Source organism: Apteryx rowi, unplaced genomic scaffold, assembly GCF_003343035.1.
Source record: "Apteryx rowi isolate R43461 unplaced genomic scaffold, aptRow1 scaffold_443, whole genome shotgun sequence".
Classification (NCBI taxonomy): Eukaryota; Metazoa; Chordata; class Aves; order Apterygiformes; family Apterygidae; genus Apteryx; species Apteryx rowi.
The window spans coordinates 545882-565414 of NW_020450698.1; the positions used below are offsets into that span (position 1 = coordinate 545882).

At 43.9% G+C, this 19533-nt stretch overlaps 1 protein-coding gene across 1 annotated transcript in view; it reads right to left on the minus strand.

Annotated features, from left to right (window-relative positions):
• MYH9 (myosin heavy chain 9) overlaps nt 1–6143 on the minus strand; it is a 73266-nt gene extending 67123 nt beyond the window's left edge. Inside the window, exon 1 of the mRNA XM_026076942.1 lies at nt 5998–6143. The gene's annotated coding sequence lies outside the window, so the exon portion shown is untranslated. The remainder of the gene's footprint in view (nt 1–5997) is intronic.
• Between the last annotated feature and the right edge of the window lie 13390 nt (nt 6144–19533).

A 19533-nucleotide genomic window follows, 5' to 3' on the forward strand; every position in this document is an offset into this window, starting at 1 on the left:
ACTTCTTCAAATGCATTTATAAGCAAAAGGTAACTAAAATTCTTATGTAGATAATATCTGTAATCACCGACTTATAAATTAAATTGGCTGTTTCTGGATACCATCTATGTTTTGGTTCTCCCCAATTCCATCCCTTCTGGCTTCTTCTATTAATTGAACATTTAAAAAACACCCCACCCCATCCCTCAAAAAACAAACAAAAAAGGCCAAGGAAAAAATATCCTCCTCTAAATTTTAAACCATAGATGATTAAGCTGTAACTAAAGCCAGAGAATATTTTTTCTTCATCCACAGAAGAAACTGTCAAAAGTCAATTTATCATCTCAACAAACTGGTTCCAAGCGCTTAGCCAGGAGCTTCCTCTTCCAGTTCACTGTTTTGACTCCAGATTTACACTGCATGTTTGTTGCCAAGTTCTTATATTTAAGCGTTATATATTTGTTCTAATATGTTTAAGTTCTGACACAGACTATCAATTTTAAAAAAATGTTATTAATAAAAATTAATTTGTACTTATACTTTTCTCAAAATAATTGATTTTATTGATTCTGAGCACAGCGAGACTGGAATATCTTGCATTGAATGGCAAGCAAACCTATAGTGTAACAGTCCCTCCCTAGAAGAGCTTATTGACCAAAAATTATTTTAGAATCTCCTGTTTCAGCCACAGATAAAGTTCATAGTTACCTACAAACTGATTAGCAGGCTGTTTGAAGTTATGTTTGGAGAAAAAGATCGAAGCCTCTACAATTTTTCTGTAGCATCAATTCAATATTTCCATGTTTTTTCTTAAATACTTAAAGCAACTCTACGTATGTCAGTAAAACTTGTTGGACTGAGTGTAGGACAAGTCTGACTTCAACTAAAGTCAAATCACCTGCACCTCCAGGTTAACTAAAAGAGCCTAAATTCAAGTAAACTGATGAAGTCTTGACCCCCTCCCCCCCCCAAAAAAAAGTTGAATGTACTCTCATCACTACAAACAATAAAAAGGGAAGTAAACTATTACAAGAGCATGCTTTAAATCTTACATTTTAAACAGGAAGTGGCCCAGAAAAAAAAACAAAAAAACTTTGACGGTCCTGTACAGTCAGGTAAGCTGTAAAATTTGTCTAAACCTCTTTCTTACAAATTTGAACGCCTACTTTGCTTTCATTCAAATCAGCGCTCTGGTTCCGTTTTGAGGCATACATCACAATGGATTTCCTGCCGAGACTCACTAAAATGGTAGCTCTTGATGAATAGAGGTATTCATCAGTTAAGGAGATTTTATGATACAGATTTCCAAGTTAAGTTTCCCTCAATGTACACTGATCATAAGCTTCAGTTTACTGATATCACTTAGCCATGTGGTTTTATTTACTGTTCTCAGTGGAGTTAGTATATTCACGGTAGGAGAATTTTAACCTTCTAGTCACAAAGACAAGCAGAGTTCAAATGCTACATACAAAACTCTAGAGGCATAAATTTCATAAAGAGGTTATGGAGTCAAACCACAATATGTAGCACTGTATTTCATTATACCTTTCTGCATGCAACAGTAATACATTTGCATTATTTGTTTCAGAAGTAATTTGCAGTAGACAAATATGCTATATCAACTTTACAGTTCCTACTTTGCCATGTTTAAAAAAGACACGACTTAGCAGTGCTAGACCCCATAGTATCATGCAGTAAAATCAATCACAGTTCTGTTACTGGAAAGTTGTAGTCGCCATATTTCCTTAGACTTTTTAGGATGCTCAGAGAAGCAGCATATTGCCTTGAACAGTAACAGACTAAAGGGCCATTAACTAAAAAACAGGCACTAGTTCATTATGTCACGCAAGACTGGGTTGGAGTCAGGTCAGAAGATGCTAAACTGCTACAGTAGCTTCTTGGATAGCAAGAGAAACCAGTGCTGAGATTATTACTTCAAGAACAAGTTCTCACAGACACACACAAAAAAAAAAAAAAAAAAAAAAAAAAAGAGAGAGAGAGAGAGAGAGAAAGAGAGAGAGAAAGGAGGTGAGGGAAAGGGGAAAAAAATATAATTAAACCGGGGCATGAAGTTAATACTACCCTGTAAATTGATGCATTTCATTTAGCAGGACAACGCACATATGCATTGGCTTCCACAGCAGTATTACTGTCCTATCACACTATTTACCTCAGGTTGCTAGCTTACACATCTTTTTACACAAGAACACTCAGTTATAAGCATGATGTGCTTAAACTGAAAAGCAACTTAAGGTACAAGGTCACCAAGCCACCACAGAGCTAGAGCAATTGCCAGCAAAAACAATGCTGCTGTAGGCAATCCTGTGTTGTTATAGCCTTGTTACAACCCACAGAAGACTGAACATCAGGCACACAATTTCTCTACTTAACATGCAAACAGCTGTGCCTCGATTATAAACTAAGAAAACAAAGACTATTAAGCTATTTCTACAAGAAATCAAAGATAAAAATGTATATTAGAGGGCACCAAGCACAGTGTTGAGCTGAATAAACAAAACCATATTAAGTCATACATTCGGTTTTAAAGAACACCTCTTAGTAGATATGCACGCTAACTTTGTGCCTCTAAGGTTTACTTTAGTCATCAGTAAACTTCAGTATGTTATCCAATAACCTGAAGCTAGCACACAAGAAAGCAGATGTAGTAAAGCAGGTGGACGGATGTAAGACGACCTGAACTTTGACTTCCCCTTTCAGTAAATCCTAGATTAACCATAAGGGTGCCTGTACCTCCAAAGGGCCCACTTGTAATCTCACCCTCTTATAGTCACACAGATTCCTTAGTGACATGATCCTGGGCAAGACACAGGGCCTGGGGTGGAGGATGAAGCAGGAGATTCAGAAGACTTCCGTATCCAAAGGTCCCAAGTAATTCATTCCACCCAAAATAGAAGTGGAAGAACTCTGAAACTGGAGTATCTGTAACACGTTCCCTCTCCCAGCTGCTCAATATCCTGGGATTCACAGAACGAACCTGGATTTTAGGATGTAGGCAAGCTATTTTATACTTCAAGTTTACTGGGAGATTATTTTCGTGCAATTACTAGCCATGTCAGCATACATATACTCCCTCTCATCTGCATGCAAATAGCCTGTCAGAGTGCTAACCTGTGAATTATCCATTATTATAAATATTTAGCACAGTATTTTTAAAGACCTACCAAGATAATAACAATTCAAGTTTTTGAGATAGCTTGTTGCAGTGGTAAATGTAAGCCTCAGCATTTGTACTAGAAATAATTGCAATGCCAAATACTGCTGTTTTAAGCACCTGCAGCATTTGACTCCACTAGACGCACTTTTTAAATCAAAGATGAGTACTAGAGCTACTACTTGCTACAGTTTGAACACACCCTCATCCTCTGCACTTTCACAATACCCACCAAAATAATGCATCGTACAACACAGACTATTTCAGCCTCCTAAATGAGAAATTCTTATAATTCCTTTCCTAGAACTTTACTGTGTACAAATAATTTTTTTTCATTATTATTTTATATTACTCATTCATTAGTGATCTGCTTTAAAAATTCAGGTATAGCTATCACAACATATTGGCTTTCTTAAAATGGTTCCAAAGCATATTAAAATTCACCTAGAGGGGAACAAAAAAAGAAAAAAGTTATTCTTTCTTCTCTTAGGATGAAGATACCACTCTGGCAAATACTGTCCTATGGAAATAACTGGGGGGGGGGGGGGGGAACGGGACACAGAACCATTCTAGAAATATCCTAACAATCTATGCAAACAAGGTCCAATAAAAAGCTTTCAGGTTCTACACATATTCTTCTGGGATGGATGCAACGCGACCATTCAGTCACCCTGTTTCTAAATAAACAGCCACATACACACTTCCCTGATAAAGCAAACTTTGAGGTCAAAGTCTCCTCTCCAGAAGACTTCCAAAATCAGATCTTAGCAATACAAGTCAATTATCCAGGAGATGACACCATATTACAAAGAGAACCACAAAACTCACCAGCCTGGTGCTAGTTGTACCCACTTTGAGGTGCCAGGCCAGTAAATATGAAATGTTCAGATCTGTTTCTGTCAACCACTAGCACTTTTGCAGCTATCTTGAAGTTACTGAAAATTTTGCCTGTCTGTCTCCAGAAAGACAAAACACACGTTTCTGTGCCTTTTATTCATAGGCTACTTATATATATAAATAAATGCAACAAATAAAGCTGTCAAGAAGGGGTGCATGTCAATTTAGTCTGCCTGACATGCAGCTTCATGAACTGTTGCCTGATTTCATTTTGTAGTTATTTTCACAAGGTCAGACTAGCCACACAGTCTCATTCTTACACAGTTCTGGTGGTTACTATGAACAATTTCAAAACCCTTTTGTACTAAAAGCAGTTCCATTTATGTTTTATCAATTGTTTCCCCACCATTACAACTTTCCTATTAGCAAAAATATTTGCTTATCTCATTTCAGCTTAGGGAGAGAGCGCTACAGTTGCAGACAGTACATCTATGAGTCAACACATATCTGCACCATGATTTGCCATTTTCACTGGAACCGCATGGCAAGTGGACTTGGTCACATTGTTACCTGGTGACTAATTTCAAAAGCATCTGTACACAGGCAGTAACTGATTAGAGTGCGGTTATGTTGGAGTTAAAACTTTATCATATCTAGGCTTACGGAGAGAAGATGTATTTGAGAGTGCTAAGGATGTATAATTTAATCTTTCAAGACATGGTTCAACAACCTCCATTCCTCCATGCAAATTAACTTATATTTCTTTATAATGTCAGGCAGAGATGCAGACATCACATTCTGCAGGCCAAAGTCCATCTACTACAACATCTCTTCAAGTCTGAAGCTTGAACTTCTTGAGCATTACTTGACAGATGACTCTGTTTAGGACAGACCTGCTTACTTAGAAAAAGCTTAGATTCTTAGTCCACTCTGATGGAGTGCAGCTCAGGACATCATAATATGTGAGACAGAAGAAAAACCTATGGATGAAGAGCACAAAAGGTGTTCAAGAGAAAAAACGGTGAGGAAGAAGAGCTGTAAGGAGAGAGAGGAAACAAATAAAACAAAATAAAAAAGATGAACAATCACTACAAGAAGAGCTTCCTGACCCATGCAGTTTACTTCTGAAAAATTAYGCTGTATTCCTGGGAACACAATATTGTTTTAAGCCTCATTTCACACTGTGTTCAGGAAGATTAGAAACAACCCTGATTAAGTCCATTGGGTACACACCATCGGCAAGGGCTGAGAAACTTGTTACTTTCTACACCTACTGGAGACAGGTTAGTAACAATATCACTAAAAGCCGGAGAATTTTTCCCAGTTTGCTGGAGCTCATGCCTGAAAGCACGAGCTATCTGCAAGACTTTCTACTGCAAGCTTCATCTTGCCCTGTCACTCCCTCCTCCCTCTCTCCTGGCTTCACTGTACAGACCAAACTGAATGAGGAAGTCAAGATCTGAGGGCGGAAGCCAAGCCCATTGCAATGTCTGCAGGAGGATTGTCAGCCTGTGACTCAGGCTAGAGCCCTGACAGCTGCCAAACGGTCCTATTTTCCCCTACCCGTTACTTCCAAAAGAGGGACACTTTCAACACAGCGGGGGAAGGGGGGAGACGCACCAGAGGGAGGGAGGAGGGACGGTCCGGAGAAAAAGAGCGCGAATACCGCCACCCTACCTCCGAGGAGGCCAGTTAGCAGGGCGTGGAGGGCGAAGAGAGGCAACTCCCTGCGCATAATGCAACCGTGCCGCGCATAGCGCGACGGCACACACGCTCCCAAAAGCCAGGGGGAGGGCGGGCCGGGGGGCGAAGGCGCGGAGCATCCAAGGAGCCCGGCCGGGCTGCCTCCCGCCCCGCGCCGGGAGGAAGGGGAAGGGGGAGGACAGGAGCAGCAAACAGCACCCCCCGCGGCGGAGGGGCAGCCCCTGGCTCCACCGGACAAAGAGGCGCCGGGGCCGCGAGCAGGGACAAACCGGAGCCACCCGCGCCCACCCGCCCGCCGGCTTCACCTGAGTCCGGCTACAGCCTGGGAGGGGGGGAAACGCCGCGGCGGCGGCGGCTTTGCTCCTCGCGGCGAGAGACTGGCGTCCTCACGCTGCCGGTTCCTCCGCAGGCACCGCAACCGCCTCTCGCTCACCGGCACTGAGAGGCACCCGGCCGGGAGGAGCCGCCGCGGCCCAGAACGCCGCGCCCGCCTCCCCGCGCCGTCAGCCAACCGCGGCGCCCGCAGCGGCGGGTTGGCGGCCATCGCCGCCAATCGCAACCCGCCGCAGGGAGGAGGCGAGCCGTTGAGGAAGCGGCGAGCCGTTGAGGAAAGGGGCGGGGCCTCGCGCCCTCCGCCGTTAGCAACGCCCGGGCGCGCGCGGCGCCCCGCCCCGCGCCCTCCGCGGGCGAGCCCAGCCCCGGGGGCGCTCGGGCAGCAGCGGCGCGGACCCGCGGACCCGCAGCCCGGGCGGCCCGGTGGCGGCCGCCGAGGGACTGGGGAGGGGCGGGCAGCGCGCCCCATCCGCCCCGGCCACTGAGACCCCGAGCCTGCCCCTGCAGGCCAAGCCATGCCAGGCCGCTCCCACAACTCCTCGCGCCAGGCCGTGCCAGGCGGGCCCCACAATGCCCCGCGCCGGGCGGGCACCTCCGCCGCCGGCCCAGGCTGCCCCGCAGCCTCAGGCCCGCGTAGGGCGCGGGCCCCGCGCCAGCCTCTGAAGCGCTGCCATCCAGGCACGCTGAAAAGGCTTCTGGATTACTGTCCACAGCCTTGGCCACCAGTGCGCGCGCAGAGCTGGGAGAAGGAAACTTGGGTTCAGCCGCCAGTGTGGGGTAGCAGGGTCATGGGCTACGGCCCAGTCCTCCAAAGACTACACTAAAAATTCTCAAGGAGAAAGAATGGAAAAAAAATCCCTGCACAGTCAAGCAGTCCCCATCCAACCTGGGTATTTATTGTGAAAAATAACCAAAAAAGTAAGATGCATGTGAGAATTGCTTTATATCCTATGAAGGGAAGGGACTGAGGCAAGAGGGAAGCAGAGACACAGGCAGACACTGATGTTGCTGAGGCATTTGAACAGTCTGCACTCTGTGCACGTATTAAAGTACACTCAAAATGGATTAAAAAGTGCATGCCAAAACAGTAGAGGTGTGAAAAGACATGGCTCCTTCTCTTCAGGGCTTCCTACATTCTCATAAGGAAGGCAAATGTAGGCACCAATAACAGAAACTAAAGGCTAAGTTTACCAATGAAAGTTAATATCAAAGTTACAACTGGAAGAGGCTTGGATAAAGAAAGAGGTTAGCAGAGTTCAAGAAGCGTTTTGAGTAACTTGTCCAAGTGAAACATTTCCGGTTTAGAAAGATTCATTTGCAGCAATTTGGAAACAAACCTAAACGTTTATATCTCAAGGCACAAAAGGCAGTGGGAGAACCGAAAGCAGTGAAAAATTTGTACAACTGAATATTAGGGATACAGAGGTGTCGTTGTTAAAGATGAGAAGTGTAAATATAGGTACGAAATAGAAATGAGAATTTCACTTGGCAGTGAGAGAAGGGAACATACAAGACAGGTCTTTGCTAGTACTTTGCTAGAACACCAGGACAGAGAATGGAAAGAAACTGGAATTAGGACAAGAGACAACTAGAGATACCTACATTATCAGACGCCTTAGAAGGTGATACAGTTGACAGTGTCTAATGACTCATTTTGATCAGTGAAAAAAGTGACCAACATACAAAAAGGATGCTTAGTAGTTGAAAGACAGGTTTTAAATTCTCCCACCAAAATGAAACAGAATGAACATCTTGGAGGTTACTACGTATACCAAAAGCTCTTTAAGGAGAGGAGAGGCTGCCTCTTTAGCCAAATGACTCAGGGAAGAAGAGCAGTCAGTACCAAGCCTAAATAAAGCTTTTAAAGGAGAAAAACTAGCACATCTTAGCAGAGAAAGTAAGTATGAAAGACAAAATGAACTGACAGTGGCAGTAATGTGAGGAACAAAAGGTAGTGAGTGCAAGGATGAAATACAGAGATAAGGATGTCATTTTAAAAGAGGGGAAGATAGAGAACATTTTAAATTTTCTGAATCTTTTCTGATTCTCATACTTTCAGATGTACTCTGTACTTCCTGAGTCCAAGAGTTAAGTCATAAGGCTGGACTGTCTTCTAAAGGGTTGTTGTTTTGGCTTTTTTTTTTTTTAAGAAATTTGAAAACTCTGTTCCACTCCTGTTTAATCAATGGCAAACCTCTCTTGATGACTTCAGCAGTAAAGCATCAAAATGAGCTCAGAACAAAGATTTCTGCAGTTTTACTCCATCCTTTCCCTTATCAAGAAGTATTCCATTTCCTTTGAAAACTCCAAATATTTCCCTAATGTGCAAATTTGTAGATTTGTGGTAGCTGAGGCAAGTCAAATTTGAAATGTCTGCTTTCTGTAGCTTGATTATTTTGAAAATACTTTTAGATTTATGCTTGCCAAATATGCAGTGCAGAGGCTTTTTGTGTTGATCTGGTGGCAGGAAGTTACCCAGGAAAAAAAATACACCTCAAAGAGAGAAGTATGACTAAAAAAGTTGTCATGTGAATTTTGTACATCCATTACTTTCTACAAATTCATATAATGTTTATTTGATCCTTCTAATCAACTTCAATCACATTTTCCATTAATGTTTGCAAGACAGCACCTAGTGGAAGAACAAACCTGTAATGGTCTTTGAATTCTGAAAGACAGCATCTCAACAGCAGCCAGGTTTACCAGTTTGGGGGGAGTAAATTAACAGAATTGTAGCATTCTGAGCTGAAAAATTTCTACTAAGCACTGAGCATCCAGAGGTGCTTCTCCAATTTGTCAGCCTTTGCTACAGACCAAACAAATGTTGAAATTGCTGAACTACACTCTTTTCACCCACACTGGGCTAATCCAAGGCAATTAGGCTTGAGTTTGATTGCAAGCTGTAATCCCTGGGAGAAGCCTGCTCTTCTGTGGCTAACACTAAATGTAGAGGCATTTGATTTTTATATCTAACAAACAGGCAAAGTAGCTAAACTCATTTGAGGAATAATTTCCAAATGCTTTGCATTGTAGAAAAAAACTCTTCCAAACTGTATTGCTTACAGACAGAGAGGGAAACAAGAAGAAGGACAAGGAGACAAAAGGTGTTTACTTCATCAGCGAAGTCACATTGCTAAAGTCACTAACCACAGTGACTTTAGACAGAAACCACACATGTACAGATCTGCAGAATGTCACAATCTGGTATTGCTAAGAAGCCTCAACTCTGCTTTTCAGAAGCCTGAAACACCAATAGTTTCAGTGCAAATTCATAATTAGAATTTCTCAAAAATGCATCTCTGTACTGGCTTTAATTTGTACAGCCATAGCAAGGAGCAGCTGTAAATGCAGATTAGAATTTGAGGGGGGGTTGTTTGTTTGTTTGTTTGTTTTACATACCATAACAAAAGGAAGTGGCTCTTTGGAGGTGAGTATGTAGGAGAAGAAAGCAACATATTACTGTGGACTTCACCATTTACTGTCTGCATCCTCTGAACAACCTGTCTGGAAAGTAGGCACCAGCTATTAGAAAGCATGTAAGTTTCCTTTCCCCAAACAGTGATATACTGATTCTTTATTTTTTTGCTGCTGCAACAAATGCCAAATCCAAATTGATTTGTGCAGAAGAAAGAAAACCATGAATTTAAGACCTGGAAGGAATGAAAGCAAGTGATGTTTCCACTGGGGAGTCAGAGCTTACAAATTCAGTGACTAACCATTTAAGCCCACGTTCTAGCTCTGTTTGTCCAAATTCTAACAGGAACAGCTGACATAAAAGACCTGCACTGGATCGAACTAAGGTAAATATGGCCCAGTAACCTGTCTCAGAAGTGGCCAGTAGCAGATGTTAAGACGAGAATATACTTGCCCTTTTCTTATAGAGTGATGTTATCCTTAGCATGACTTCCCAACTTCTGGGATGGCTATCAAAAAGGTACAGCTTCACTGGCTCATTTTCATATGTCAGAGTGTAATTCCATAATGTTCTCTTCATCTGTAAAACTGGTTAAAGATGTCATCTATTCTCCCACCAGCCATTCATTCCCAGTACTGTGTCATAGCTTACCACTTCCCCAGTGGTACCAATGCAGATATTTCAAAAGCCATGTTGTAAACTGGATCACTGAAATAGAGTTTAAAAAGAAGGTTAAAAAAAAAAAGATTAGTTCACTGATCTAGTTTATAGGCCCACTGAGAGATGCATCAGCACAACTGAAGAGATTAATCTGAGGCACTGTGACGGGAGTCTTTCAAAATGAGTTTGCTGATGGAGAAATGTAAGATGGAACTATACCTGCACCCCAAGAGAATGGAGAGGAGCTGTACCTAGCATACTATAGCATTGAAAACAGTTATTCTACTTTCCACCTCTCCCCACCTCCCCATCCACACAGTTCTGTGTGAACAACGTGCTGAACTTCTGCCCCCTCACTGTGGTTCTTGCTTCAGTTTTAGTAAAAGAGGAACATGTTTTTACTTTCCTAACATATTAATGACAAGATTCACAGTTGGAAGACAAAACATACACATTAACATCTCTGCTCAGTTGGGATACAATTCAGAGGAATAAATCTCTACCCTCAGTTGTTATCTGGTACAGTAAGTAGATTTACCTTGTGCCAGAGTCCGTCCGTTTAATAAAACAGGAGTGACATTTACATTGTAGAAGGGACCTTTATTGGGGAACCAGGTTATCACACAGTTGTGCTTTCTGAAGTCATGGGAAGTATCCTCAGCAACACATCTGAATTAAAACTCTCCATCTCAGGCAGAGGAAAATTTTACTTGGAACTTTTGATTTCCTCCAGACCCTGAGATGGGATTACAGCTCCATTATGCATGGTTTGGGATCGCATTCCTGATCTAACATACTAAGAATAACAGCCCAGAGCTCTTTACCTTCTAATATAACCATCACTGCAATTTCTAAATGCAAGTGCAATGGTAACCATTATATGCTTTTTACTTAAGTATATCCTCCTCCTTACCTTGTTTCCTCTAGCCCTGTTCTCTTCCTGTTCAGCATTTTCTGCCAAGCTTTAAATTCCCAGAAAACTGCCATCCAACACCATTATACAAAAGGGCCAACAGGAATACAAGCCATCCAGCAAAGGTATCGTTACCCCAAAAGCAAGATTTAGAATATGAGTTGTCTGCCTTTGGCCTATCCAGACTTGTCCAAAATGCCAGCAGAACACATCCTGTTACCTACCTTAGATAAGCACAGTAACTCTTTGCTGCAGAAAATAAATTGAGCATTTTCAAATACAATCTGTTGTGACTTTGCTCCTATAGTGATAATTCAGCCAGTAAGAGGCACATAATTTTAGGCTTGTCTGTCCTGTCCTCACAGCTCTGTGGTTCAACAATTGCTAAGGATCCTTTTTTAACATCACAAATACTTCATCTTCCTTCTCCCCTTTCTCAGGGGGGGAGTAAGAAATGCTTCAGATTCCTGAGTTTAGAAGGCTTGGGGGCATTCTTCTTACTCAGCAGAGGATGAAAGGAGGAGAATAACATCCCTCCCCAGCCCCTTTGTAGCCCTGCAGCTTTCATGCTTGTGACACTCAGCAAACACTTTTTCCAGGCTTGGGTCAGATATTGATACAGAAGAAATACTTAAAAAGATTGACAAATCCATCTAAATGCTGTTTTCCTCTCCCTGGCAAGGTAGGACCATGGAGAGGTTAACATTCCCTTTGCTTCTCTTTTCCTTCCTAGGTGTCAGGCAGGGCCACATTTTCATAGAACCAAGAATTCAGTAGCAGGCTAAGTGTGCCATTTGCAAAACAGAACTAAGTTTTTCTCAGTCCATAGAAATGTATAAAGGTGAATGGTTTTTAGCTACTTCACAATTTTTTCATTGTTCTAATTGCTTTTAAGCATCAGTCACTTGTAATGATCTCTAAACAAAAAGCATCCTACTGGGTGTTTGCTCCCCACTTCCTCTCCCCAAGCACCTTCTTTCTACAGCAGGAATTTAGTCTCCTTTTTTCCTCTCTACAAAAATGAGAGCAACCCTACTTTCAGCTTGCTGCCTTTCCTGAGGTTACTATATGAGCTTTTGCTCTGCTGATGGTGCCTCAGCTTACCTCATGTTTGCTGTTTGTTTTTGGGTTCAGCCTGCAATAGTAATCAAGGCCAAATATTTGCTCAGATGAAGTGGCTCTGTGGTTCTCATTCCTGTGAGCTGGCTGAGGACAAAGTGAAACTAGCTTGAAATACTCTAGTATGCCCAAGAGATGCTAGGAACAAGGGTTTTTTCCAGTGCTGTAGAAAGTCATCCAGATTCTCATTGTAGCTTTGTTGTGGGAACTGCAGGGGAACTAACTAGTTTATAGCCTGTCACAATTAAAAACACTGCTTTTGTCTGTCAGAAACCAAAGTCAGTCTGGTCAAAGCCAAACTTTGGGCCCATTATGTTGGGCTACAGCTCTATAACCAGAAATAAGACTCAATGTGAAGTAACACAAGCATTCATCCTCTTCCGCAGGACTGAAGCCCACATTTTTCTGATAAGAGGAGGCTACATCCTTTGTGCATGCAAGTCAGCTGCAGGTCTTATAAACACACCCACAGATTCTCAGCATAACATATTGCGAGCTCTGTGTGTCTGGAGCCAGTGCATGCTTTGTTCAACAACCCCCCTTTCATTTCTGCCAAGATTCCCTCCCACATTTGGGACTTTTTTCCTACTCCCTTGAGAGCTTCCTCAAATCTCCCAGCTTCTCCAGCCTCCCACTATCAGTATGGACTGTTCTGTATGGCTGTGCCAGTCTGCTCTCCCTTCAGAAACACGAGCCAGTGCAGGAAGCTGGCCACAAAGATAAATGCATTGCCCCAAGTCTCAGCTCCTTGTTTGGATCATATGAGTGGGACAGAGACTGAACCTGCAGTGTCGGCTTGGGAGACAGAGGTTTAAAACTAGCTCTAGGGACTCACTGAGCTGCTATCTTTGTAGGAGGTGAGAAAATACTGACAGAGCTGCATGAGGTGTCATCACTGTGGGAAGCCACCTTTTAGCCAAGGTGTAGATGGGAGCTCCATTTAACACAGTCAACTTCTTTCCCACTTATCAGAGCATCATTTCCTTGGATAATTCTAGAACAAAGAAAGCAATTCACTGGGCACCCTGAATGTTTGCATAACACATAATTCCTGTAAAAAAAATCAATACCTCACTGAAGAGTAGCAGGCTTTCCAGCCTCAGGCTGGCACCTGCTCCCCAATATTCTCAGTTACCAAGAGGAAGGAAGGTGTTAGAGAAATCAGAGGAAAAGAACAGAGGTGCTCAGAGGTGCTTTTTGTGAAATTTCTGTGTGAGGTAACCGCTCATATTAGCCTGAGATGAAAGGAGTCCTGCAAGCACTGCTAGTTTCTGCATTGGCTCAGCAAAAAAAAAAAAAAAAAAAAAAAGGTAAAAAGGCTTTTGTGGAATAGATTTTTTGAACTTAGAAGTACAGACCCATGTGTGATACAGGTCTAAAACATGAAATAAGATGATAGCTCTACTCTTTCCTACCCAATGGGTCAAGGTGTTTAACCTGGGGTACATCGTGACCACTCCATCCTTGTATTTTCTATTTACATATAGATTAAAAGCATTCTTCAACCATTTACTCTACCATTGTCATGATTACAGCTGCATCTAATACAGAACATTAAACACCTGTATACAAGTTTGTGGCTAGTTGTGAAACAACACAGAGACCTATAATTCTTTGACTCTTTATAGAGGAATGTACGTGTATAAAAATCTTTTGAATTTTCATAAGCCACCGCTTAGATGTGGGATAGCAAAACACAGAAAGATGAAAACAAGATGCTCACGCGATGATTCAGCCTTCCTGCAAAGTTTCTTCTAGTAGCCATCATAACCCTGAAAATAATCATCCCAGTCCCTTTTTCCTGTGGGCTAAATACACATCAGTGATCAGGATCATCATGTTTTGTAGTTGTTGTTGTTCTTACTAGGAATTCATGAGAAAAAGCTTTGCATTATGTGGAGGGGAAAAAAAAGTCATATGCAGGAAAAGGAGGTACCCGTTTCTTTTTTTTTACATAAAGAATGCTAAATCAGGTTTGGCTTTGCTAGGGGACATACCAGCTGTCTCCAAGCTTTTTATTATGATCTCTCTTGTAGTGTAATTGAGAAAGCAGGGTGTGGAACTTTTAACAAAGGCTCCCCTTTGTAGTGTGTTAATTAGGCACAGGAGTTAACAAAACCCCTCAGTTATAAACAATTACCTTTCCCCAGGCTTACTTTCATTTTCATGTTACCACGTTTTTACTAATTTTTCTATTAGTTTTCCAGAGTGGACAATACTAATTTCTAAAATTAGTCTTCTAATTAGGAAGGGGGGAAAAAAAAGCAGGAAAATATTTAAAGCAGGAGGTAAAAAAAAGTATAATTGGAAGCACTTAAAGACACCTTGTTTGTGCTTCTTCAGGATGCAAGAGCCCAAGTCTTTTCAGATCAGTGTAAAGTCTCCTTTCAGTTTTAAAACTGAAAATCGAGATTATGCTCCCACAGAAGTGACTCTAGGTGCAAATGCCTGAGGCAGGGAAAGAATCTGATCTGGATTCCTATGCCCTGAAATGAGCACTACCCTCACCCCCGAGGGAGGAGAAAATAGGAAAGCAAGAGGGACTGTGGGCTGTAATTCCTCCTGTCCCTCTCTATCAGTTTCATTTGCAAAGCAATTTGCCTTAAAGAGAGCCCTGCTTGGCTCCGAGCACATCCTTTTGCCTCCCCCGTGCCACTCAGACCCAGAAATGCAGAACAACAGCTGGGAAGGGAGAGGCCTCTGCCCTCTTCCCTGCAAACTAAGCTGCTGCTTCATCCTGATAATAATGACCTCACCTCTGAGCACTGAGCTGTCCCACAGAGGAGTGCCAGCCACCCTGGCACTAGTACCTCTCCTCCCTGCCATGCAAGGGGAAGGAAGAAACCTAGGGCCTCGGGGCAGTTTTTCTACTCCACAGCTGAAAGAGGCAACTGCAATGATGGGAAATTCTGGGGAAAAGAACAGGGTCTTAACACTGAACGTTTTACACCTTTCGCTGTCATGAAACAGTTCACATAGCTGCCCTCTAATCTAATTCTTTATTGAATTTCTGGAGCAAGGTGGAGCGAGGCCCTTTAACCCAAAGCACTGGGAGAAGCACACTATGATTCAGTCTCTAAGAGCATAATCAGTGTTAAACTTCACCTCCCATCTGTGGTAGTGCTGTTTTCCCAAGATCTCTACAATGTAAAAGGCACCCAGATATGCAAGCACAGATGAGGGGCTCCATCTTTGTTCCCAGGAACGGAGAGACTTAGTATTTAAAATATGCACTGACAATTAATTGCTTCTTTACTTAGAGAAAAACTGAGAAGAGGGAAAGGAGTAAAGCTCAGCAACATCAGGAATAGGTAAATAATTGTCTGATGGATACACCAGGTCTCCTGACCTCTTGTCCAGGACTTTGCTGCTGCTCAGCCCACAGTGTATTCCTTATCATGGCAAGCTGCTTCTTTCATGACACAGCAGATTCTCCTCTGCATTTACGTATTCCCCACTGGAATATACTGCATCTCAGAAAGAGAGATAGGCCCTAGGGAGGTCATTTTCCTAGAGAGAAATGGCGGAAGATGGTCATTTGAAGGCTCACGTTAAGTATATAAGACTTGCAGGACAGCCTCCTCCATCAACACTCACAGTGGGGTCTGCGCCGCACACTTAAGTCTCCTCCTCTCTGTGCCTCCATGTGCCCCAGACCCCTGCACTGCCTGGCTGAGTGGAGTGCAGGGACCCCACAAGGGAAGCGCCCCAACTACGCTCCAGGATGAGGGCTGAACTCAGCAAGGCAGTGCACTCCCTGCCCACGCCAGACACCACAGCCCCCTACCCCTCACACAGTCCCCTGCCTGGGTGCATCGTCTCCTGCAGGATCTCACATGCTGAAAGAGAAGCAAACGAGACATTTTGCACATGGCTACTTATCTTCTCCACTAGCATTTTGTTTCACCCCGCTACGATTCTTCATTTCTCCTCCTACCGCTTTCCTTGTAAATAAACCCCCTCAGTTGAAGAATGAAAGTACTACCCTTCAAAGTGAAGAAACTTCTGGCCCACAAGCTGCTTAAAAAAGGCACTTAGACATATGAGAAACTGAGCCAGAGCCCTCCCTCCTGCAGCGATTTACCATAAAGCCCGTGCATAGTCTCAGATGGGAGGCTTTATAAACTTTGAATAGTCCAAGGCAAGGACTGGTCTGGGGCAGAGCACCTGAAGAAATCAGACTTCAAGGTCTGTGCTTACACATCTGCGAGCAGAAACACGGGAAACGCTGCCTTCCTGGAGCTGGGGTGGGGAGGGGAGAACTGAGAACCACAGGCAGGAAGAGTCTGACTTGGGAAGGTGCCCAGTCTCACACAGAGTGGGGCAGGTAACGATCATACGACTTTATGGCATACGATATTTATGGCTCTTCTGCTTTGCGACAACCACAGCCTTATATGGGCAAGAGAACTCCACTCCAAGCGAGCTGCGGAGGTGGAGCCTCAAGGGGCACTCCTGGTGCTTGCTCCCAGGCTATCTGCCTGTAAAACCCACTGACCTCCTTCCTGGGAAAAACGCTGGGAACCCTCACTGAATCCAGCTGTTTAAATTTCGAACCCCTCCCCTTCTCCCCCATACCTCCTACTAGCTGGAGCTGTGCTGCAAGAGAAACGTCCGCGTTTGTGATGCAGTGGGTATCTGGGAGGAATGGGTTGGAGAGTCCCCAGCATCAGACATGGGAAACCTATTCCCATCTGGTCACGATAGTACTGAGAACCAGAAGAAAAAAAGAAAGGAAAAACAAAAAAAAAAATCCCAGTGTTGTTTTTCAGACACTAGTGAGTGTGTGAAAGGCTGCAGCTGGCAAATCTGGTGCCCAAACTGACTCTGCCACAGAGCTTTTTGCCTCTGTACACACTGCTGAGTCCCCCAGTATCTCTGGCAGATTGGCCAGTGTAGGCATTGGGCTCTTAAACATTTCAAGGCTGTTCAAACCGTCCAGCTGAATTGCTCTAGAAACTGGTTACAAATAAAACCAAACATAAACATGCTAAAAATGTCACTGTCATCAGATAAGGCTGCTATGCACATACCATACCATTCCTGGCACAAACTCATTAAAGCTAGGACATGAAAATTTAAGCCACCAGATCACATGTGTATGGTGGCTAGGATGGGGGAGCATGGTGAGCAGGGATGCAGACTGTAACTATTTCTGGGCCTGCTGCCAGTCTGTAGGACATCAGCCCTGTGTGACTCAGTTACCCTCAATGCAGAATAAAAGAGGGATGTTGCAGCACCCGCCTTCTTTTGAGATGACTGAAATGCTTTGGGAAGCAACAGCAGATCGGGAGGCAAGGGATTAGCCACTCTGCTAAGGCGCTGTGAAAGGCTGGCATTTCAGAGGACAGAGCACACTGACTGCCAGCCCTCAGAGATCCTTACCAGACACAGTCATACTTAGCACTCCAGGAGGTAGTTACCTATATTTTACAGGAACGGAAAGATTGGCACAGACGGCTTCCTCTATAATACAAATGCCAGAAATACAGGGCTGAGTGGGCTAAATGCTTACTGCATGGTCTTACCATTGCCAGACACTCAGGTTTAGTCTGGGGTACACAAGCTGCCAAATTTAATGACCTTCAATACCATGTACAGAGTTTTTATAGTTCTCAGACCACACATTTTAAGAGCCAAGACAGAAAGCATCCAAAGGGAGCAGGACCTATGGGAATGGTTCACAGGCAGGACACCTCCCCACCTCCCCATGGGATGCACCAAGGCCAGGATACACACAGACATGCCTTGAGACCCAAAGGTGTTGGCCGCAAGACACTGACTGGCTCATGTCCTCCTGTAGCTGTGATTTCAGATTACCCTGCATCTTCATCTGCTGTGCCCCAGCACAGCACCATCTGTCCTGCACTTACCACAACAGCCATCCTGGAACTGCTCGCAGGTGGCACATGGCTCAAGAAGGAGAGGCTGTGCACCCTTTCCTTGGGACAAGTAACTTAGATTAGGTTAACCTGGAATGATGGAACATCACATTCCTTCTTACCGTAACAAAGATCAGGGCTGTTGTTTGAAGATTGCTCTAAGCCAGCTCAAGTTTGGGCAGACCCCAAAAGAGGAATTCCCTTTCCCTCCTATTCCCCTTCCTCCTCCAATATTCACACTCCCACTGCCACCCCTACATTACACGATCAACTGATCCAGCTGGAAACGAATGTGAACTGAAAGAAAGAGAGATGTTTCCAGCTGGATCATTTTCTTGGTCCAGTTGACTAGCCGGGTGCTAGAGAGGCACTGGGAAGGCACAGCTGTGGGAGGGATTTTTCAGTGGCAGCCCAGACATAGGCTGGTCAGAAACAATCAGGGAATCACAGCCCAGGAGAGACCAGAAAACCTCCTTTGCAGTGACACCATGAATTCACTCCAGCTGCACATCTGGTCACAGGGGTTATTATAGTATCCCAGATACTAGATGCAAGTGTTTGTGATCAGTACCTGTAATAAAGAAAGTATATTGTCAAATGTATAGGACTGTCAAAGTCACAGAGTCATTTAGTGTGGAAGGTAACTCTGGAGGTCTCTAGTCCAACCATCTGCTTGGAGCAGGGCCAGTTTCAGAGTTAGATCAGGGTGCTCTGGGCCATGCCCAGCTGGGTTTTGAAACCAAGGATGGTGGTTCCATGATCTCTGTGTTGTTGCCTCTTGTCTTTCACTGAGCACCTCTGACAAAAGTCTGGCCTAGCTTCTCTATCACCCCGCTATGGGCAGTAGAAGATGGTGGTTAGATCCCTGTCCCCACCCAACTTTCTCCTCTCTAGGCCAAACAAACCCTCAGCCTCTCCTTATAGATCAGATGCTCTAGCCCCCTGGCCAGCTTAATGGTTCTTTCCTGGAGTTGCTCCAGTTTGTTAATCTCTTTCTCGCAAATGCAAAGGACCATCCTGAAACAGCCTGAGGAACCGTCTGTCTCGCTTCCTGGAGAAGAACAGATGTTTCTGCCTACCTGTATAAGCACATGTCTTTGTGAGTGCATTTGTCGGGGCGTGTGTGTGTGTGTGTGTGTGTGTGTACAGTACTAGTGTTTGTGTGAGTGCATGTTAAGTGTGTTGGAGGCATGGTCACACAGTGAGAGCCAGTGCACCTACCTATCGCGTAAATATTGTCTCAGAAGTTCAGCTAATAAAAGTGAGTGCAAATTCACTGAAGTCTGTGGATCTGTGCTGGTTTCTGGAGTGGAGTTTTATTGCACATACACTGCATGAATGCCTTCCATAAGTGCACCCAGAGACGCCTGTGTATCATCCTTCTCCTTCAGTGGCTCTGTACCTTAGCAAACATGGATCCTCCTTCCCATTGTTACCGGAGAAGATGTTTACAGTCAGGTCTAAATCTGGTCAGGTAGCTTCTCAATTACTCACCTCTCAGTTATTATTCTGCTTCAGT